This window comes from Anticarsia gemmatalis, chromosome 19, assembly GCF_050436995.1.
Source record: "Anticarsia gemmatalis isolate Benzon Research Colony breed Stoneville strain chromosome 19, ilAntGemm2 primary, whole genome shotgun sequence".
In the NCBI taxonomy this organism is placed as follows: domain Eukaryota; kingdom Metazoa; phylum Arthropoda; class Insecta; order Lepidoptera; family Erebidae; genus Anticarsia; species Anticarsia gemmatalis.
This window is the reverse complement of record NC_134763.1, coordinates 8045764-8067164: the sequence shown is the minus strand read 5'-3', so window position 1 is coordinate 8067164 and position 21401 is coordinate 8045764. Positions and strand designations below refer to the sequence as shown.

General features: G+C 33.5%; 1 long non-coding RNA gene across 1 annotated transcript in view; it reads right to left on the bottom strand.

Moving 5' to 3' along the window:
• Positions 1-16: 16 nt before the first annotated feature.
• The window catches only part of LOC142981096 (uncharacterized), a 115122-nt gene continuing 93737 nt past the window's right edge, over positions 17-21401 (bottom strand). The window contains exons 3-4 of the long non-coding RNA XR_012959918.1: positions 2599-2677; positions 17-1587 (exon numbers count right to left, since the gene is read on the bottom strand). This is a non-coding gene — a long non-coding RNA (uncharacterized LOC142981096). The remainder of the gene's footprint in view (positions 1588-2598; positions 2678-21401) is intronic.

Sequence of the window (21401 nt, the reverse complement as noted above, 5' to 3'; positions counted from 1 at the left end):
TTTTCAAAATGGAGTTTTATATTTTTTTGATGGGAATTTTTAAGTGTGGATGAAATAATAGGTATTAGCGGATAAAACTCAAAGGAGATGAATTTGTTGAAAATAAAAACGATTGTGTTCGATTTTAGGAAATGTTTCTAGCTGTAGTAAGTCCGGGCCGGAGTTTATTAATAAGTGTTGATTAAATAAAAAATATTTTCTGTATTATTCTATCCAATTGTAATCCTAAGTAACTAGTTTTTGAAAGTATATATATAAAGTATAGTAGTATATAATATAAAGACAATATTATTTCTTAAAAAAATCGATACTAGGCGACAATTTTAATCCAAATGTGATTCATGAGTTATTTTAACGCCATTGAAAAAGTTTAACATTCTTCAATATCATGAATAATGATTATGATAAGAAATATTACGACGCGGACGCAATGTTCTTTGTAAACATTATAGGTTTTAATTAAGAATTAGGTTTAGAAATAATAATGAACGAAATTTTGGACATTATTTGACAAAAAATATTTATTCATGGAACATAATATTTATGTTCTTTTTGAGTCATTTACCAACCTTTTCCAAACCGTTTAACCAAAATGTACTCGATAAGGGATACTACTATGGTTAAATAAAACATAAATTGGATCTCAAATCGTTAAAACTATTGACCGTAATAGTAAAAGTTTCAAAAATGTCAACACTGTTGACATTATTTTGAAAGAAAAATATCATTGTAATCTACAGTAGCGATCAAACATAAGACCAAGTGCCGTCAGTTTTATATTTACTTCAAGTAGTGAACTCAAAGACACTTGTTTAAACATATCGCATTAAATTATAATGTAGTGTGAAATTATGTCGTAATCTTTGAAAAACAATCGTCAAAATATCACTCTATGTATAAATGATTTATAATTGAAGGTTTCTTACAAGTAGTTTGCTTTTGGTAAATATTAATACAGTTTTTCGAATTTGATTGTATGTAAAAAGATAAAATGCGCGTTGATTTGGTTCGAAAGCCGACGGGTCATCTAATGATCGTCAATGTGGGAATTTTGTACCATGAAAAATCAATTTGTGACTATATTTTCATTTAAAACTTGTTTTTTAGTATAATAAAATATCCATGACGCTTAAGATATGGAAAAAACAAAAAAAAACTATCAATCGTCATTATTGGGTTCGGCAATTTTCAACGGACTACTAGTAAAACATATGTATTTCATTATTTTATAGATTTAATAAACTTGTCTATAACTAAAGCTAAATAATGTGTAATGAAAAATTACGCTTAGAAAATGTTCATAAAAAACAACAGATTTTTTGTTCTCGTCGACACCTAAACCGTCCGACATTTTAAAAATGTTCTATTGGAAAAGAGAGAAACCTAATTGTCCTTGCAATAAGTATCTGTATACTTTACTTATGCTATTAATTACGTTACTAAGATAATTATACGTATGAGTGTAGGTTTAAAGCGAAAGCGAAGCGCTGCGTTGGCGAAGCAAGCAAAGAATGCTTACTGGTTTCCTGAAGACTTAGACCTGATGTTTGCAAACGAAGACCGTCTTCCAAATTACGGCAGATTCATCTGAAATCATTAAATACAAATTAAGTAAGAGAAAAAGTTAAGAAATAAAGAAAAAATGCATTTTAAGTGTAATTTTTTTAATCAATATGATTTTGTGAAACTGTAGAAATAATATCTCTTAAAATAACAGAAAAGCATATTTCCTAAAGCTCTGTTAAATCGTTTTTTGGTAGTGTTGATATAAATTCTTACAATTAAATAATAATATCTTAAACATGATAAAGTCTGCTAACTATTTGGCGTCCCCGAGGGTCCAGTGAATAGGGGTGCAATTACGAGGGGTTGCAAATTACGCCCCTGCCAAGATGGCCGGCTTATACAAAGAAAACATCTGATATAGTTTCATTTTGTTGATCTTAAAATTTAATTAAAAATTAGTTTTAAACAAAATTATTTATATATTTATCATTGATATATATACTTAGTAAACAGCATTTCGTTAAGACTAAAAATATAAACATTTCATAGTAATAGTCGCTTTTTCGTAATCGGATAACCAAATTTAAGTATCGTTTCATTATAATTTCTGTCAAAAAACAACTTATTACTTTCAATAATTAATCTAACGATAGAAACACAGTATTGTGGTAAAACTATAAGGATTATAAATCGCAAAAAATTGTAACATGACAGTAGGCCTACTATATTTCGTTACAGTTTCGATGTTCGGTAATTATCATATGCTTAAACCGATTCTTGGTTCCGGACTTTCGCGAAATGCAGTACATTTAGAAGGGTCAACATTCAATCAAAGCTTAGTAATTAATGAAATCATGGTACGAATCAATAAAACTTATGTGCAAAGATTTTTATATTGAATTAGTGGGACTTAGGTTCCGTCGAGCTTACTATTGTTTTTCTTTCGACCCATCATAATACAAACACATTAGAGAAAAGTGTCTTAAAAAATTGCCAGCGTACGAAATTCAGTGGTCCTATACTTGGTACTCAATCAAAAATAATAATTTTGCATGAAAATTTTCACAAAACTATGAGTTATTATGTACTTACATAATTTTTATTGCAATATTCAGGTATTTCAGGCTCCACGGATAGTCTAGTTGCTCGCGGACTGGTCACCAAATATTCGCTGGAAACAAAATAAAACCACTTAACTGTTTTCAAGCAGTATAACCCTTCGGAAGTGTACTTAAAGCATCATCTTGATTCATAATATTATTAATTATGAGTACCTATTTAATTATAATTGTCAAAATTATTTAAGCCCTCCGACGGTATCTAACTAAAACTAGACCACGATTTCCATTTTTCAAAATCCCAGTTATTATGCACTAATCACAGATACCACCCGTATAAAGATATTGCCGTGGCAAAAGTTACTTGTTTACTTTACGTAAAAGTATTTAAATATACTGAATAAGGAATACTTAATAAAATATCGAAACGGTTCTCTTCAAGCCAGACGTATTACCCAGTACTTAACGATTTTTCACGGAACCCTTCACAATCCGATTGACTGTAAAGTCGAAATATTCGTGCGAACACAGACACTACCGTTCTACGAATACGCTTTTTTAACTATCACTCAACTTTGATGTTTAAGTGTAATTGTAAAGAATTAAAAGAATACCGTATTCATGTTCATATTTAACCGAGTTGAAAAATGTATGGTTTTTATTCTTCCTTTTTAAATATTTTTGCATCACTTGTCACTCATTTCGGGAACATTTTTACATTAAGCGTGAAACTTTACAAGTATTTACAGAGACCATTTAGTAATAATATCGATTTGTATTTGTCATTAGGACATGCTTGTACTGAAACATTTATTTATAAATTAAATGGAGTGGTAGACGAAAAACTGTTAGATTACTCTGCTTTTCACAAATCTGAAGACGAATAACGTTTATAGTAAGACTGTTTACAAAAGTCTTGTAGTAAAGTATCAACACTTATCTATACAAAACACTGAAAAACATTCAATTTACTATCGAAGGTTACACATCACTATTTTTTATATTCATTGAACGGGCGTTATCACTTTGCGATTACACTATCCATTTAAGCTTAAAAAATCTTGTCAAGCACAAAACACATAATCCTTTAACCACATACTTATTATTCTTCAAAAAAATTCACTATTACGTTATAATTGTATAACATTTGGCATTATAACCCTTCTAACAAGATGTCCCATAACGATACGGTCAAAATTATTTTTTCATCATTTTTAATTTTTCACACAGTCACTGTTAAATTCGCACTTTAGACACTTACACTCGCACGGCCAAACAGTCAACTTATAGAACTTACTTAAACTCTATTGCTACTTACTGTAGAAACACACGTGTGATACTGGTTGAAACGTCAAGACAAGGGATGCGACTGAGGGTCCGCTATAGATATTATAATTTCATCTCGCTCGACCACCGGTCTTGGGAGTGAATTTTAAGTGTGTGAACTATGATTTTCTACTTTGTTTGATAAATATAGGGTAAATTCTTTATAAAACGGAGGTCAAACAGAAACGAGTAATAATTACGAGGTAGTCTATCTAGAGCACTCGTACGAATAGCACTTGCCAAATACATGTATTGATGAGTGCCCTTTGTGGACTAGATTAGGTGTTTTTCGTCTAGGTGCTGTTAGAACGGGTGCTATAGATGGATTACCTCATAATTACAAATCGATGTAAATAACTTCTAGGGAAAAATATTTGACGATAGGCTTACCTACATCCTGTTAGTTGGTTTTAACACTATATATTATTCGGCAAGAAGTTCGCGTATTTTTTACAATTCTACCTATTTAGCTTCACAGATGAAACTAAATAAAATATGACATATAAAAATGTGTGCTTACAATATTTCGAAAGTCTGTAAGGTCTGTAACATAACTTTGACCAAATCCGGCTAGTATTCTAGACTCAATTAATTATTTGTATTAAGAATTAAATTACAATTAATTTACAAACACATATACGCTACTGTTGTTTTGTTTGTCGTATGGTTAGTGGTCAACCTAGTGTCAAAGTTGTTCAAGCCGCCCGAGAGGCCTTTGACGTGGCTTAACGACTGTTATCTTAGTAGACAACAACCGGGACCGACTTTTAACGTGTCCTCCGAAGCACGGAGACGCCCAGTTCAAATACCACTATGCGGTCACCCATCTATGGAATGACCGCACCAATGGTTGCTTAACCCACAGATCGTTTACCGACCGGTGAGCGCAACTGGCTATGGGCGCCTCTATACGCTACTAATCTATGGTATAGCTAAACGAATACCGGTACATACATATTCTTAGTTTCAAAAGTCTAGCAACGTATTTCCCATTCAAAGTTTGTCTCATAAACTATATTTTACAGACTATAGTCCAAATAACAGCGGGATAATTAAAACATTAGCGACAAACTATTGTTTATAGCAAACGTATAAGTTTTTAACGATAACTTTGAAACATAAAAGGATTAATGACTCTCATGCGAGTATAAAATGCAGAAAGTTTTAGAATAATATGCTTTTGATGTTATACGGAACAAGTAAAAACACTTATGACGCAGGGGGTTCGATTCCGGAATTAGACAGAGTGCTACAGTTTTTATTTCTCGAATCTTTCAAATTGCCCTGATTATCGTAAAAGGGTCCTGAGAAAATGAGAATACAAAAAACTTTATTAATTCTCAGTTGTTACAACGTTTCAAAAATTGTGCTTTGCAGCTAGTTTGAGAATAAACAGCGACAGCAAAAAAAAAACAGCGATTCTGTATGAAAGAATTAATAAAATACTCTGAAATATTCCAGTCCTCATTCTAGCAAAGATTTATAATTTTATTACCTCGTGTTCTAGTCTCGCAGATAACTTATCCAGCACTTGAATGTTACCAGGAAGACCGTTTCTAAATCTACATAATATTGTCTGTAAATATGCAAATAAGTTAATATGATATTAAAACGTGATGTTGCCGGGACATTAATACAATTATAAGGGGAGTCTAATCGTTTAACGCGATTTATTCGCTTCTACCAAATTCTTTCACCCGCCTACACTAATTGGGATGAATTACCGATCAAATCCGGAAAAATCCAGTTTTTCCCGCCCTACACCGATTCGATTATCCGTACAAATTGACCGAGTGATATTGGGAAGCGTAGGCGGCTCGTAGCTTAGTGGCTACGCCGTAGACCTATTGTAGCGGTTTTAGATACCGATACGTTTATCAAATAATGTAGTTTTAGAATTAGTATAGTGCCCAGTTGATTTATGTCATTCTTATAAGATAAATAAACATAGGTACAAAAACCTATTAAATTCACGAAGTTAATAATTAAAATAAACATAATGTAATACACATACATTTATCACACATTCCTATCTCGTAAGAGAGTTTAAGCGCTCTAAGTCAATAAATAATAAAAAATCCCGACTTTCAAGGTCTTTATATATGAAAAATACAAACAAATCTTCATAAAAATATCTCCTACAATTATCTCACGTGTATCCCACGTTCATTTGTGTTCATATGTAGGAATTAATATGAGTTTTGCATAGACATGAGTGGATGTTGTACCGCGCAATATAAATTAGCGCGATGACTGACATTCTACATCTATTGCCTGTCTCGATTTAAGTAAGCTTTAATTGAAATAATTTGAACAGAATAACGTTTGTTTCTTCTTGTATTTATTTGTTTAGTTTTAGCGTCATTTTTATACTGTTATTGAGACTACTACTTCTAATCTACGATTGTTTTATGGGCAAATTACTTTATTCGTAGGATAGGCAATCGATCTGTTAAATTATGCTAATGTTTTTGTTTGATTGGTAGTATACCTCTAGTAGTGCTATCAGAAACCGGGAATTTACTATACATGCTTTTTGCGTCTTAAAAAGGAATCGGATTGGTGTTAAACCAGTGTTTCATAGTAATAGCATCAAATCAATAAACTTTAATTGAGCGATGCCGATGCTCCAATCTTCACTCAATCTTGAGTTGCAATACGGAAACTGCAAATCTCAATTCCGATTCCGAACCAATCAGACATTTTCCGTTCTCCTCCTACGACATTGAGAAAATGATGAACTAAAATATGGAAACAGTTATTGATTTATACAGTAACTATATTTAGTATTTACCATTTAAATAATTGTCTTATAAGTATTTATGTTTTTCAACGACTTTCTTTATAGTCTCTAGTTTTTATCTGACTGGTTTGAAACTGTATACCTTTTCCACGTTAGCCTACTTTATCGTTTGAATGTGAGGAAGTGTTCTTCAATGGATTACCCAATCTCACACGATCCTTGGCTATTTGTCTGTAATATCTCACTCATATTAGTTTATTCATAAACCCAAAATAATTATCCTAAAACAAATAATTTTAACCAACTATTTCACGTAAATAATTATCTAAAGCAAGCATATTCGCAAAACATACCCTAAAAAGACGCAACGTCTTTCAATCAAGCCGGGTACAAAGGCCGGTTATAGCCGGGTCCGGTGGCCGGGTAGCCAGGGACCCGTCGTTATACAAGGCGACAAGTTTGGGATAAAGCGTAAATATATTGGGGTGTGAGTGTAGTTTTGGTCGAATTCGCGAGAGTGGGCGGGCGCGTGTTGGCTTGTAGTATATGGAAAGGCCGAAGATGAAATACGTTTTGAATGCAAGTTGTGCTATTTTTACATTATAATTGAGTGATTAAATAGCTCAGAGAAAAATATCTACGTACCAGTCAAAATGAAATACTACAAAATGATATTTTTCATAGCTCTATTTGTAACCACGCAACTAAACACCTTTATCGTTGTCAATAAAAACGTTTAAAAATGGCTAGTTCCGTAAAACATAAATAGCAAAACACTTAGCAACTGGCGTCTTTCCGTTAACATTGGAACTCTAAATAAAATATTCAAAAGCCGGGAATATGGAATTAAATCAAAGTAAGGTCACGGTGAGAAAATACTACTTCATCAATAAATTATTCAGTTTCACCGGTCAAATCTTCCAAAATAAAGAATATTAAATGATGGGAACTAATATAAAATTCACATTACATCTCAAATCTTTCAATATCAAAAAGAAGCGACGGTTTCCACATAATTAATAAAATGTATTAGAATAAAAATAGATATTTGTTAGGGAGATGGCCGGTAACCGGTTTGGTCCATCGTGTGATCTCTTGGTCAAAGATCAGTACGCATAAGTAATGAGGGTGAAGTTCCCACAATTGCGCATGCGCGGACCTTGCCGGCCCTTTGACCGTTGATCCTTTATTGTTGATCTTTACAAGATATTTAAATTCGATCTTTTGAGGGTTAAGTTATAGATTTAAGATCGAGGTCAGGTTAGGCCAGTTTCTTTGATTGTGACTTTGAATAATTTGGTCATGAGATCATTCTGGACATTGAAAGGAGTTTTTTGATTTATTCTTATTTTTAAGTAAGCGAGGTCCTGGGGTGAGTAAACTTTTATATTTTTAACCCGAAATATGTTTATGATGTTTTATAAATCTTGGTTTTACTTTCGATTTTAGAAGCAATCATTATCAATTGGTATAATTTCAAACATTAGATTATCAGCTAAATCTATAGCCTGCTACAGTAAAACGATTTTGCAAGATATTTTGCATTTAAACTAAAAACTTAGTTCAATATCGTTAGATCTATAGTTAAATTTATCTAAAACTCGTACATATTCTGCAACAGATTGCTTGAATTCACATCATGGTGGTGGTGAAGGCGGATCACTTGAGGACGCCTCGTGCACTTGTGTGTGTGCAAGTGTGCGCTTGTGTGTGTGCGTCTAACTGTAATTATGTATGTATGCGATACATTAGATATTTTAGTTTAATGCCAGTTATTTCATTCGCTATTAGTAAGGTTTTCTGTGCAGATATTAAAGTAAAGGTACTTTCTTACTGTTTGCCTACGGAAAATGTCTTTAGAGCATAAAATTATGTGTATTGTTTAGGTGTATTAGTTATTAATTAGTTAAGATGTCATTACAGTCAAAGAATTATAAATTTCTTTAAGTATGTGTTATGTAATTTTAGGTATAAAAAAGAGTAAAAGATCATAAGGTAAAAATAATAAAACAAAATGCTAAACACTCCTAATAACATGCACATAGAAACTATTTCCAAGTGCAAACACAGAGTGACACAGTGCGACACAGTGTCGTTTTTCTAACCACACAATGTCCTTCTGCATATGATTTATTCAACACAGAATGTAATGGAAAACCTCGCGTGTAGTGACGAATCTAATCCCATGTGAACTCATCGTTACAGCCCGCGGCGTCACTGTGTCGTGTGTGGATGTGTGTGTTTGTATGTGTGTGTGCGTATGAGTGAGTGTGTGTGTAAGGCGAAGTTAGATCGTCCACACTTTACCGCGGGACTCGATAGGAGGTGTACACCTACAGGATATAGTGGTCACAGATTTAAGATTTTTAGGTTATTTTGTTATTTTTCTAGAAGATTCAATTGTTTACGCACTTCTGAGGCATAGTCTGAAAGCCAATCTCTTGTTCCTAACACACACTGCAAAATAATAGTACACATGTATTTAATTTACTGGCGTCAGGCAATATTTTTCAATCCACGATTTCTATTTTCTCAAAATCATAGCAAGATATCTTTAACTGTCAGTATACACTCAGAAATATGTGGCATATAGTGTAATTGATATTAAATGGACAGGCAGTATCAGTCACCACTGCCGATTTATGGAAAAAGCGATTGAAGGCTTTAACTCTAGAATTTGTATTTAAACTGCTCATGCCTTCATAGACTTAATAGTTTGACAAACCTATAGTAAGCTACTTCTAGCAAAAAAAGAAATCTAATAACCAAAAACTAAATTCCACTGGCGCTCTCGGGGGTACACTGGTCAGCTCCTAACATCATTAATCTAACTTTCGTGCTACCCTTTATAATAGTTCGGTCCGTTCCCTCGGGTGGGGCGGCGCACCCCCAGCTAGGGGGTGTATTAACATACGAATTTGGACCCGCTCGCCAACCTTCTTCTTGGGGGGACGAAATTTAAGTTCTACTCATGTATTGATCCGGTCGGGTTTAGCTAATGTAATGATGCATTACTTGAATTTTCATGTTTAGAATTTTAGTTTGTGCAAATATTGTTGTGGGATTTTGTCTTCATTTTGCCTTGACGGATTTTTCATTGATAGCAGAAGCATTCACAGAGATTGATACAAAAATACTAAGCTTATCTTACTCAACAATTAAATATTCAATGGGTTGCCATTTGAACGTAAATCTTATGTCTTTGGTGCAAGATCAAGGAACCATCAGCATCGCAAATGATTCAAAAACGTCGCACTTATTGACATAGAAAGGTAAATATGCTTTTATTTTTTTAACGGCATCATAATATGAAAAGACTTCACTATAAGAAAGTACTTTAAAGAAAAAATATAGGACGATTAATTTAAACTGTTATTGGTTTTTTCACAAGTACCTAAAGGTATGTATTTGTATAAGTTAGCCGTTGTTTAAGTTAATCGCCAAGTCATAATTTTCTTTGCGTAGTTTGGTTTTATTCAGTTAATGTAAAAAAGCAAATGAAGCTTCGCTTACCTAGCCATATGAAAGCGAAAGATTTCATACATTTCCTGTCTATACTTACCCGCGAGTAAATTGGGACGTGAACTTAAGCTTCTCGTGATGGGTAAATCTTTTTTTCTTCCAAAATCATAGCTCGTTTACAGCATTTACAGCGTTTACAGCAGTATATCGATTGTGATTGTGTCCTTTTACCGCATCTTTGAAAGAAAAAGCGTTTACTAAAATTATGAACCAACTTTGATGATGATTTTGCTGTATTAAATAAATAAACACATAAGTCGAAGTTTGCTCGAATTCGTCACTCTACTACCTACTTCCGACTGAAAAAACATCAGCAAAAAATAGCACTAAAATGCATACTAATCTCGTTTTATAAAATCTACATTTTTTCCTCTACTATGTAAAGTAGGTATTCAATGTTAAATAGTCCGTGTTACAAAATACGGCGAAGTACACAGTAAATAAACGAATTGTCAAAATTCAACATTTTCATCGTATTTGTTCACCGCTAATATTTTGTATGTTTGTAACGATTCCGTTAAATATTTTCATTTCATTATTTACTTTTAGATAACAAATTTTAGGCAGTGTATCGTGTTTACTGTGTTTTTACCAAATACGCTGTTAAATTGGTAGTTATAACTAATTTGCAGTAAAAAATTTCGGCTTTATAATGTGCCACAACGTAGTCGAGGTCTTGGGTTCACGATTATTAAAATAATACAACGAAAAAAAGTCGCTTGCAGTAAGAGTAAGATCAACTAAAACAGAACACGCACATGATTTATTTAAAAAGCTCTCACTAAAGATCGTGATAGCTGTAGTTATTTTAAACAAATCCTACATTAATATCACTCAAAGTCAAAGTCAAATTTTCTTTATTTCATGAACTTTAACAAGTATTTGAAGTCGTCAAAATATTTTTTATCTACCACCGTTTCGGAAAAGCTGTTGCTCGTGAGAAGAAACGGCAAGAAACTCACGGCTTGCTCTTTTTAAATGTCAATATTTCCCAATTAATAACACTACTAAATACTTTATCATAATAGCCTGTTTATCAGTTATCTGGTAATTATAATACAAGCTTTTAATTTGAAGATGACCGTGTGTAATCAGTCAATGATATTTATTATTTACCAGATTCTGCCCGCGACTTCGTCCGCGTGAAAAGATTTCCCGGGTTAGGAGTATCCTATGTGTTCATCTAGGTTATAAAGTACCAGTGGCAGTGTACCGATTTTCATAAAAAGTCCGTCCAGTAGTCATTTCATGAAAGAGTAAAAAACATACCATCCATACTTACAAGCTTTCGGATTTATAATATCAAGTAGGATTTATTTGTTGCAATCCACCCCATATGATAATACTAGCTGACCCGCACAACTTCGCTTGCTGTATAAGAGAGAATAGGTCATGATACTTCCCTTAATTGTAAATTTTTCATTGCTACTCCGCTCCTTATGGTCGTAACATAATATTATATAGCCTATAGCCTTCCTCGATAATTGGGCTATCTAACACTGAAATAATTTTTCAAATCGGTCCAGTAGTTCCTGAGATTAACGCGTTCAAACAAACAATAAACTCTTCAATTTTATATTAGCACTAGCTGACCCGCGCGACTTCGCTTTCGTCACATAAGAGAGAATTTTCCCTGTTTTTGTAACAATTTTCGTTGCTACTCAGCTCCTAATGGCCGTAGCGTGGTGATATATAGCCTATAGCCTTCCTCGATACATTGGCTGAAAGAACTTTTCAAATCAAACCAGTAGTTCCTGTGATTAGCGCGTTCAAACAAACAACAAACTGACCAATTTTATAATATCAGTATAGATAGGTACATAGGTACACATGTATCTAACAGATGCACTGAACATATACAGGTACAACCGAGTATCAATCCCACTGATCACTTAGTCGCAGCTAACACTACAGGCGCAAAACGTTCATCTTTTGATCGCGGTCTCCGGTTCACTGGGCCTCTGACTCCAATGAACTGGCAACACCATCTCTGCTTACGTTTGTACATCACAAAAATATCTATAGCTTTGATTTATAAGGGAACTAGCTCATTATGCATAAGATACGGATGCGCGATTTAAGTCGAGGTGACTTTAAATTATTTGTATCGGATGTCCAAAATAATATCAATTGAGTTTGATGTAAGTAAAATTTATTTTTTGGATTCAAATTTGCATTTATTGTAATGCCAATTTCTATTGTCGTTATGATGAAATATTACAATAATATTGTTGATAAATCATCGAAAGAGCAATATTTTAAGAAATATAAAGCAAAAGAATGTGCTAGAAATTTTATATCGGTATTTAAAGTTTAAAAAACGCTGTAATCGATTTCTGTATTATATGATTTATATTGTGCTTCGTAATCTAGGTAATATTATCACTAGTAATAAGGATTAATGTACAATAATACAAACAAATACAAGCGGACAATCATCAAAACGTCCAAGTCATATTGTCTCCTATCAACCTTTAAAATGAAAACAAAGAACTCCACATGTATATAGTGGATATGTTTACATATAAACAAATTACATAATCAACGGGTCCCTCGTAAAAGGCGAAATTAATTCGGTCGTAGAAGACAAGTAAAATGTGGGGGCCCCCTACTTCAGGGCCCCGACTATTCAAGAAATTGCGAGCCAGGGGCGAAATAACACGGTTTTATCTAGCGGGTCGCCACCCTCCCAACCCTTATATAAGGGCAGATGGCTGGGCCCAAAATACCGTGGACAAATGCGAAGAAAGAAAATTTGGATCGATCGGTGACAGATGTTAAGTGTTTTTGGCGATGCGTGTTTTAAGTAAGAGTTCATGTTTGGAATGACGTTGAAAACTAATTTATTTTGAGTGATTTAAGATATTTAATTAAAATGTATTAAATATTCATTTCTTTGTTGTTGTGCACATTTTATTTCAAATATATTGTACAGTTTTAAGGCATAACTATTAACATTAATTTAATGATGCTAATATTTATTTTTTCAACAAAAAATTTAATGAAATTATGTTTCTAAATTTGAGTTATATATTACAGCAATTTTGACTATTTGGAATATCCTTGACCTTTTCACTTGATATACGAATTACATTTATAACAACACATTTATTGACATGATGACAGCACGTAGTGGTGTCTCTACTCTACAGTACAATGTGTAACGATAGCTTCAAGCTAGGTCTTAATTTTATAACGCTAACACCAATACATTGAAACCGAAAAAATAATATCCTAAACCTAATTAAGACAAACAAAAGCAACAAAACAGCAGCAAACCATAATCCTAAACCTCCTTCAATCCAAATTAGTCAAACTTATACCTCGCGTAAAAGATTCTAATCGGGGTTTCCTCTCCTATCTTCACATACAACATTAGGCGCTGTACAAAACCACCCTTTCACCCCCTCACCCCCTACCCCTTGGACTCGAAGATCATCCGTACGCACTTCCCCTGTTTAATTGTGACTCCCAGATTCATTATTGCTGTATCCTTTCGCGACCCGCTTTGCTCTTATCTTTAGACGTTCGTTTATGAGTGGTGTGTGTCTGTGTGTGTGTTTGTGTGTTTGTTTGTATGTTGTAAAGGTTTAGCAAAGGGTTGCGGCGAATATAGTTGCGGGATTATTGTCCTGTTGTAGAGATAGATAATGTTTTGTATAATCTCTTTCGTATCTCCTACAATAACACCATCTATAGGGCAACGTTAAAAGAAGACTTAGAAAAGACACGGTATACCACATTATTTTTTGGTTTACAATCAACCTTAAAAACGAAATTAATTGTGGTATTGTTAAAGTTGAAGATTGTTCTATTACTCGGTCTTTGATTTCACATCCTAGTAATTTGGCAAAAAAAAACGTCAGAATTAGAGATTTAAATTCACTGTACTCACCCTTACTTATCTTAATAAACATAACAAGAATATTGAGAGTTTTGTAGCTATAGTGAATTAAAGATTAAAAATTCAGTAACTTCAATAACTCTGTTCAGCATTTAAGATAAAAAAACGAGTGTTTGATTATAAATTGTTCCACAAAGACAAAATACGCTATATAGAATCACAATTTAACAAATATCGTATCCTCGCCTTAAAATATACACACACCTAAAAATATTCATGTAATTATAACTTTTTGTGTATGTGTGTGCGTTTAAATTTCGTAATTCAGTTCTTGCGAGGTCGCTAGTTGTAGTTAGACCTATTGATTTACATAATGTTTTATGAACCCCAAGGGTGTAGCCAATTTACGCGTCCATGCACAATCGCTATTCAGTTTTATTACCAACTTCAAATAAATGTTATTTTATCTCGCTTTAGTTTTCAAATGATGGTTTAAAATTTAGCTTTGTTATTTTTGTTATTTCCTATTTTTAGCGGCTATAATTATTCGTGTTTGTGATATTTACGCTTTGAATAAACGTATTAGTAACTATCTTTTAGAAGTTAAAAGATTATTCTACTTTCGTTTTCTTCTAATGCCGTTTGAGCAGATATTCGGAATTGATTGTAAAACAGGCAAACAGAGTAACTTCAGATCTTTCTCTGTAAATAATAAATTCGGACTAAACACATTTACTTTTAAAAATTTCTGTACAGAGAAGCTGCTAGTTTAGTTATTAGATAGAGTTGGTATAGTTTAAAATTAGTTTCATCGGCCTGAGTACATGTAGGTGTCATACAAAAATATCATCATTGGAGGATTTGCTGAAAGGTAACCTTTGAAGAACAACTAAAATGTAGAATACCTAATTAACTGCATCCACTGCATCAAACAACTGACAAAGCCATATTCCTATAAATAATTAAATCTTCACAATATCTCTAAAAGAGAATTCCCTGAAGGAATGAAAACTTACCCACTATTCGGACATTTTGGAAATTAACAAATTCCCTTTTATAACTGAATGCGAAACAATGCGGGGTAATACTTAGTCCGGGCATGTCAAATCGACTTAAAATTATTATACAGTTGAGAAAGAAACTAAACCTTATGTTTGTATTCGTAGAGTTTATTTTTCATTGGAGTGAAGGTCTTTTGTGGTAAGATTAGGACAAAGTAACACGAATTAGGGGCTAATGAATACCACAAGTCAGACGATGTTCGGGTGAAATAGGAATGAGGTTAGCACATACTTAATAGAAGTTTTTTTAAGCTTTCAGTTTTACGAAGATTTTAACGTTGAACGATCGTTGGCGTTTACTTTTTAAGTCTGTGGGCTTAATGTGGAATCGATGTTCTTTTTAAGGTTTTAAATACAGGCCGGTAGGAATGTTAGGCGTTTAGTTGTTGCAAGTGAAGCTTTTCTGCTTTCGTTGTTCAATAATTATTGGTTGAGCTACAAAACTCTTTTATTAGATGAAAATAAACCTATATTTTGGTGTTATTATGAATAAAAAGCTATATATTTGTTACATTTGTTGCATGTGTGTGTTGCGTAGCAGAGGTGGGTAGGAATTGGAATGGCACGCATTCTCTAACTCAGGGCTGCTACACGTAGATCCTTTTGTAAAACTAAACTGCTGGTGACTGGTAGTCATTGTATCGGAGATGCAATAAACTAATATTTTAAAGTCTTCATAAGAAAAGACTACTACGTCATCCATAAACCATGAGCAGTGGACACTAATGAAATACCGTATTAACGCCTAGTCTAGGATGGTCTCGTCATTCAAATGTTAACAGAAGAAGCAAGATTAACAAAGATTGTTTATGTTCTGAGAGAAAATTATTTATGTTCCTGTAAATGTATTTTTAACATCTTTCGAGTTTAGCACGAAATTATACTCTGAATGTTCTTTACCCTTCAGAACTCTGCTATTATTGTACAACGATTATACAGGATATACAGCAGACATCTTAATGTAATAGTAAACGTGTGGTATCAAAAACGTAGCGCGTCGAATGTCGGGGGTTGCGAATATCGTGGCTCGCTCCATCCAAGTGAGAAGGCACGCGGATACCGCGCCCAATTCACACGTAGGGTCACTACGTTCAGGACTCTTAACAATGCTGCGTGGGGTTTTGATGCGGTTTGACTCCACTGAAATTAGGATAGAAAGTAATTGCCTTGCTTTAATTAGACTTTAGCTTTAGTAACGATGAACATTTTTGGAGTATTCACACGCTGTCAGCTGCTCTCAAACTGAGCCGTGTTTGCTGCTTTACTAAATAAATACATGAGTTTACGAAGAAACTTACAATATACTCAAATCTTAGGAATATACTCAAAAATAAATTCATGAAAGTTCGAACCCGTGCGCAGTGCGTTGGCTAGTAGGTGGTAATAGTAGTTGGGTTCTTTTTAGCCATTGCACAAGAGGAGATATAGTCATAGACATTGTTATACTTATAGGAGCAATATTTCTTAATCACAGTAAACAAAAAGTTACCTTTTTTAACTATCAAAACTGTACAGTTTCAACTTAATCAACGAACTATAAAAATGTATTGTGTGTACATTGTCAGCCCTACACGAGTCAAATATCTCGCGAGCCTCCTGTAATTGAAAACACGCTGTATTCCGACAGTTTTAATGGTCCTTACGTAATGTTGGCAGATGTGCCGTTAGACATTTGTTACTGCTGTTGGACCTGTCCGCGAGGACTCACTACGCTGATATATTTGTACATTTTTTTAGAATATTTTTGAGATACAATAGTCAGTGTGAAAGAAACAGTAGATAAAGCAATAGTTATGTTAGGTGTTAATAAATTGAATAAATTATGTGCAAATCGTTTGTACAGTAATATAAGATACCTAATTATGTAGGTATATATCCATTTAAGAAAGTCAAAAGTGTGTCGTAAACTGATGTCATGATTGCTAATTTGTCTCGTTCAAAAATATCTAAAGCTGGCAAATCATTTTCATTGGAAAGCTGATACGCAAATCGTATCATTGATCATTAACGTAGTACACCGCGCCATCACTATCCACCGAGAATGTTGAAATTTTCACGATTCGCTACATTCTGAAATGGTTGTCGACATACACTTAATATTCCTAGAAACAACTACGAACATTATCAAAAGCCAAATTGGCCAATTTAGTTGAACAAAATCCAACAATTTTGATCAAACATTTTACATAACGTGAATACATAAGTTAAACGCGCAAAAGCACCAACGAAACCGTTGTGCGAAACTTTGCTAGGCTGCTTAGGTAATTGTTAAACCTGCTGTGAACGCTTTTTGCCACAACATTACGCTAACTTCTGTGAAGTTGGCAACTGGCAGCGCACTAACGGAACTGCTAGACAACTTTCTAGACTATATAGAGCCCACAAAGGTACGCTATCGCACCATCGCCGCTATCTGCTTTTCCATGCAAATGAGTTGGAAAAGTGTGATGGAGTAAGAAAACAAGTGTTGAGTTGTGCGAGCTTGTGCGCCATAAAATGCTGCTCGACTACCATTTGTTTTTTATTATTTGAGGGAGAATGGATATAAAAAGTACGGGTTATGAATTCGACGAAGATTGAGAGTACCACCTGCAAGGAAACCTGCGCAGGAGTGGAAACGTAGTTATGTGTTTGAAGCTCGAAATATCCAAGAAAATGTAGTCTGCTATTGAGTTTCTCGTTTTTCAATTATTATATACTACTGTACCTACACTCTACAGTCATATGCAATCAGGTGCGGTATCTTTATGTCCTGGTTCTTTTTACTAAAATTATATTAAAATTCGACTCACACTTGGCTAGAACTTTCGCACGTTTTTCCGTCTGACATTATGACGTCCATTTCGCGACATTTGCACGCGTATATAATAAATTTTGATTTAAAACTACGTTGATTTTATACCATAACATTACTTTTTGCCTGTATACCAAAATATTACATGAAGTCATACTTTAATAACTATATCTTTTTTAATGAGAGGGCTTAAATATTTTAGTGTTATTATTGCAGTTATGTTTTTCTTTTAATTTTTTTTCCATTTTCTGGAGCTCACATTTCAGACCTTGAGCGAGTTAGAGAAATTGCTTTTATGATTATTTCATTTTCATTATTCTAATATGCAATTTAGTGTTTAAAATAGGCACCGTGGTGAAGTGGCGACATAAGGGCCGAGCCACACCGGGGCGTGTGCGGCGCGCGGGGGCGGGCGCAGAAGTTTGCCACGATAGTTGCGCGAGCTGCCTTTGTGGACCGCCCCGCGCGTGCCGCCGTCCACAATGGCTGCTTACTTCTAACTATCATCTGTTATGTATTAGATAATATTGCAATTTATAATAATAGTAAAAAAAAAGTATTGTTGGGTTCAAGATGACGACAATAGAAAAAGTTAAGTCGTTTACTTAACTTTTTCTATTATATATCTATATAATTGCCGGAACTTTCGACGTATCTGAATTAAATTATGAGGTCCAGTATAACATATGTAATATGTACTTCATGTATTTGCACAGTCAATACACATAAAACAGCTATTTGTATAATTGGAGTACAGATATCGACTATTAATTTGAACAGATAGTTTGATAGTTTTTGTACATTCGTTAACTTAAAAGCATAAGTTTAGTTTAAGCTTATGTTAAATTTTACGATTAGTTACGATGTTTGTTATACTATCGCCCAAAAACTACAGATTGTTACACTACAAACGTTAAAATTTTGCATACCTTTATCTACCTCTACTCAAAATTCATTATAAAATGGTATCAGACTATATTCCAAGCAAGTAAAACCGTACATTAGATAATTTATACAGTACCTGCGACCACTGTAGAACGTGCCGCGCTATCTGAGAAAGTAATTTATAAAGTTGGATGGCTGGACGATAGCTGCGCATTATTTATCTTGTCCAAGCGTTATGTACACCTTTATATACTTGCTATGTGCTTGTTACCTTGATATGTGTTGGATAACTTATTATGAGATATCTTTTTGCATATTATAGCATCGTATGCGTTTAAGAAAGTATTGTTAAATCATTATTTATAGCCCAATTCTACCTCAGGGCTCTTTTTATATGTATGTACTGTTCATGAAATCAATTTAGTATACCAACAAAGATGTGCTTTCGCCACAAATTATTATTAATATTGGAATATAGATGCTATTAAATTATGACACTTCGACTGTATACTTAGGTGACATCAATCCTTATAAACAACAACAAATAGACAATTAATTTTATGTTTTGAATATATGCTTTAGTCAGCTTTCAATCTAATCGAATTGGTATAAATACCGGTTTTCTACCATTCAAGTTATGACAGAAAATTAGTTATTTGTCAAGATTTCCGTTGTTGTCATTTCAACAGTTAATGCAATCTGTCCGATAGTGAAGATATCACATGAAGCGTTAAAGCCTTATTTATGAAAAGTACTTGGAAACATATCATTTTCTACTCCGATATTAATGTTGTTGATAAATGTATTTCATATTAATAACGAGGACGTACAAAGTGGAAGCCATAAGTATATGCAGTCACGGTATTAATTATATAATTTCGAGATATTTGTATATTATTATTCGGCGGCATTGTTCGGAATCATTACATCACGAACGAAATGTTTTCGTACCAACATATTTTTGAATTTAATGGTAAAATTTTGAAGCATGCAATAAAATAACTAATATTGCGTAGGGATTATTGCAATAAATGTATAATTTATACCGAATCGTCGTGCAAAAGTAGTGTGTATATATTCATATGCTTGATTGATGACTAATTAGTTATTAGGAATGGAACTTTATTTCAAAATATACTTTTTATTTGTTTAACGTTTAGAATTTTATTTACCTAATAACGCCATAGGTTAAATTAAAAATGTACTATTACTATAGCAATTTTTACTCTCAAGTATACTGCAACAAAATTCTCTCCGTTTAAATTAGCAATCTTTATAGACCCAAAAAAGTATAATCCCAAATTTGTCTGTAACGATCGCCTTCTCCCTATCGTCTCATCTTAATTCGTGGGTCAGTGACCTCTGGACCCTTCACGATTAATGTCCAGAGGGTCAGCAAGACTCACTAATACTGCGAAATTAAGACGACCCCTATCCTGCACCCCCTGGTCATGCAAAATGGCCCCGTTATTTTCTTCGGAAGGATGTTATTTTGCATTTTGTTTCGGCCTATGTCGTTAATTTGCCGTGGCGGAATATTTATTATTGCTGTGTTTTGTACTTTGTTTTTTTTTTATATAAAAAATACTGACGGAATATCAACAAAAATGTGTGTTACTTCCTATACTTTTTGGAGGAAGCTCACTGTTATATGAAGTATATTTGCACTTTACAATTGTTTTGCGATTGTGTATTTCAGATGGTCTACTAAAAGATTAGTTTAAGTTATTTATATATACGTTTCTTTAAGATGAAACATTTTATAAATGTATTCACGATGCTTTACCATGCGATTGTTGTTGCTACAGTTTTCTCCCGAGTAAATACATTTTTGTCTGATACAAAACGAACTTATATTTAATGGGCGAAACTAAATTGTCGCATATAACAGACATTGGCGGCAGAAAATTTACAAAACCAGACCCTTCGTCTACGATGTATCCTTTTCATTATTTTCAATCAACGAAGAATAGCCATGAAATGAAAACGAGTGATGTCCCAGGGACTTAACTCAATAACAAGGGGTCAGACTCAAACTAATTTTAGTTAGCACAAACAATAATAGTACGGCCGGGATGTATGTAAGTACTGAGGGACTTCGGCTTTAATTTAATTATCATCTCATATATCTACGGGTCTGCTTCTACCTGGTTTTATAGACATTTTGCTTTCCCGTAATTTGTACCTGGTTTTCATTTGGTTATGAAATAAGTGCATAGTTTATTTGCGCTTTAATGTATTGGTACCATCATAGGACTGATTTAGGTTTGAAAGACGATAATGAGTCATCACTCAGATTATTTTAGTAGTAGTCACGTATGTATTAGTTGCCTAAAATGTACCAGCATTAAAAACGTTTTTACGTATTTGAGGCTCATATTACCTAATAAAAAAATCATTAAGAATGGTGATTACTCCACTCAGTATTGAAAACGATTCGACTTTCACGAAATTGCTATCAAAATTTCCACTTAATATTCACAGAAACGAACCAAAAGAAGCTTTCAAATATGCAAACGGCCAAACTTTTCTAATGAAAACTCAATTAAACCAATAAAAGTGATCAAACCTCATTAATTTCGCTTTGAGGGCCATTATGAATACGGCAATCCAAATAGTGCGGGTACAACTTGATAGCTAGCAAGCAGAGAAGGCTAGCAAT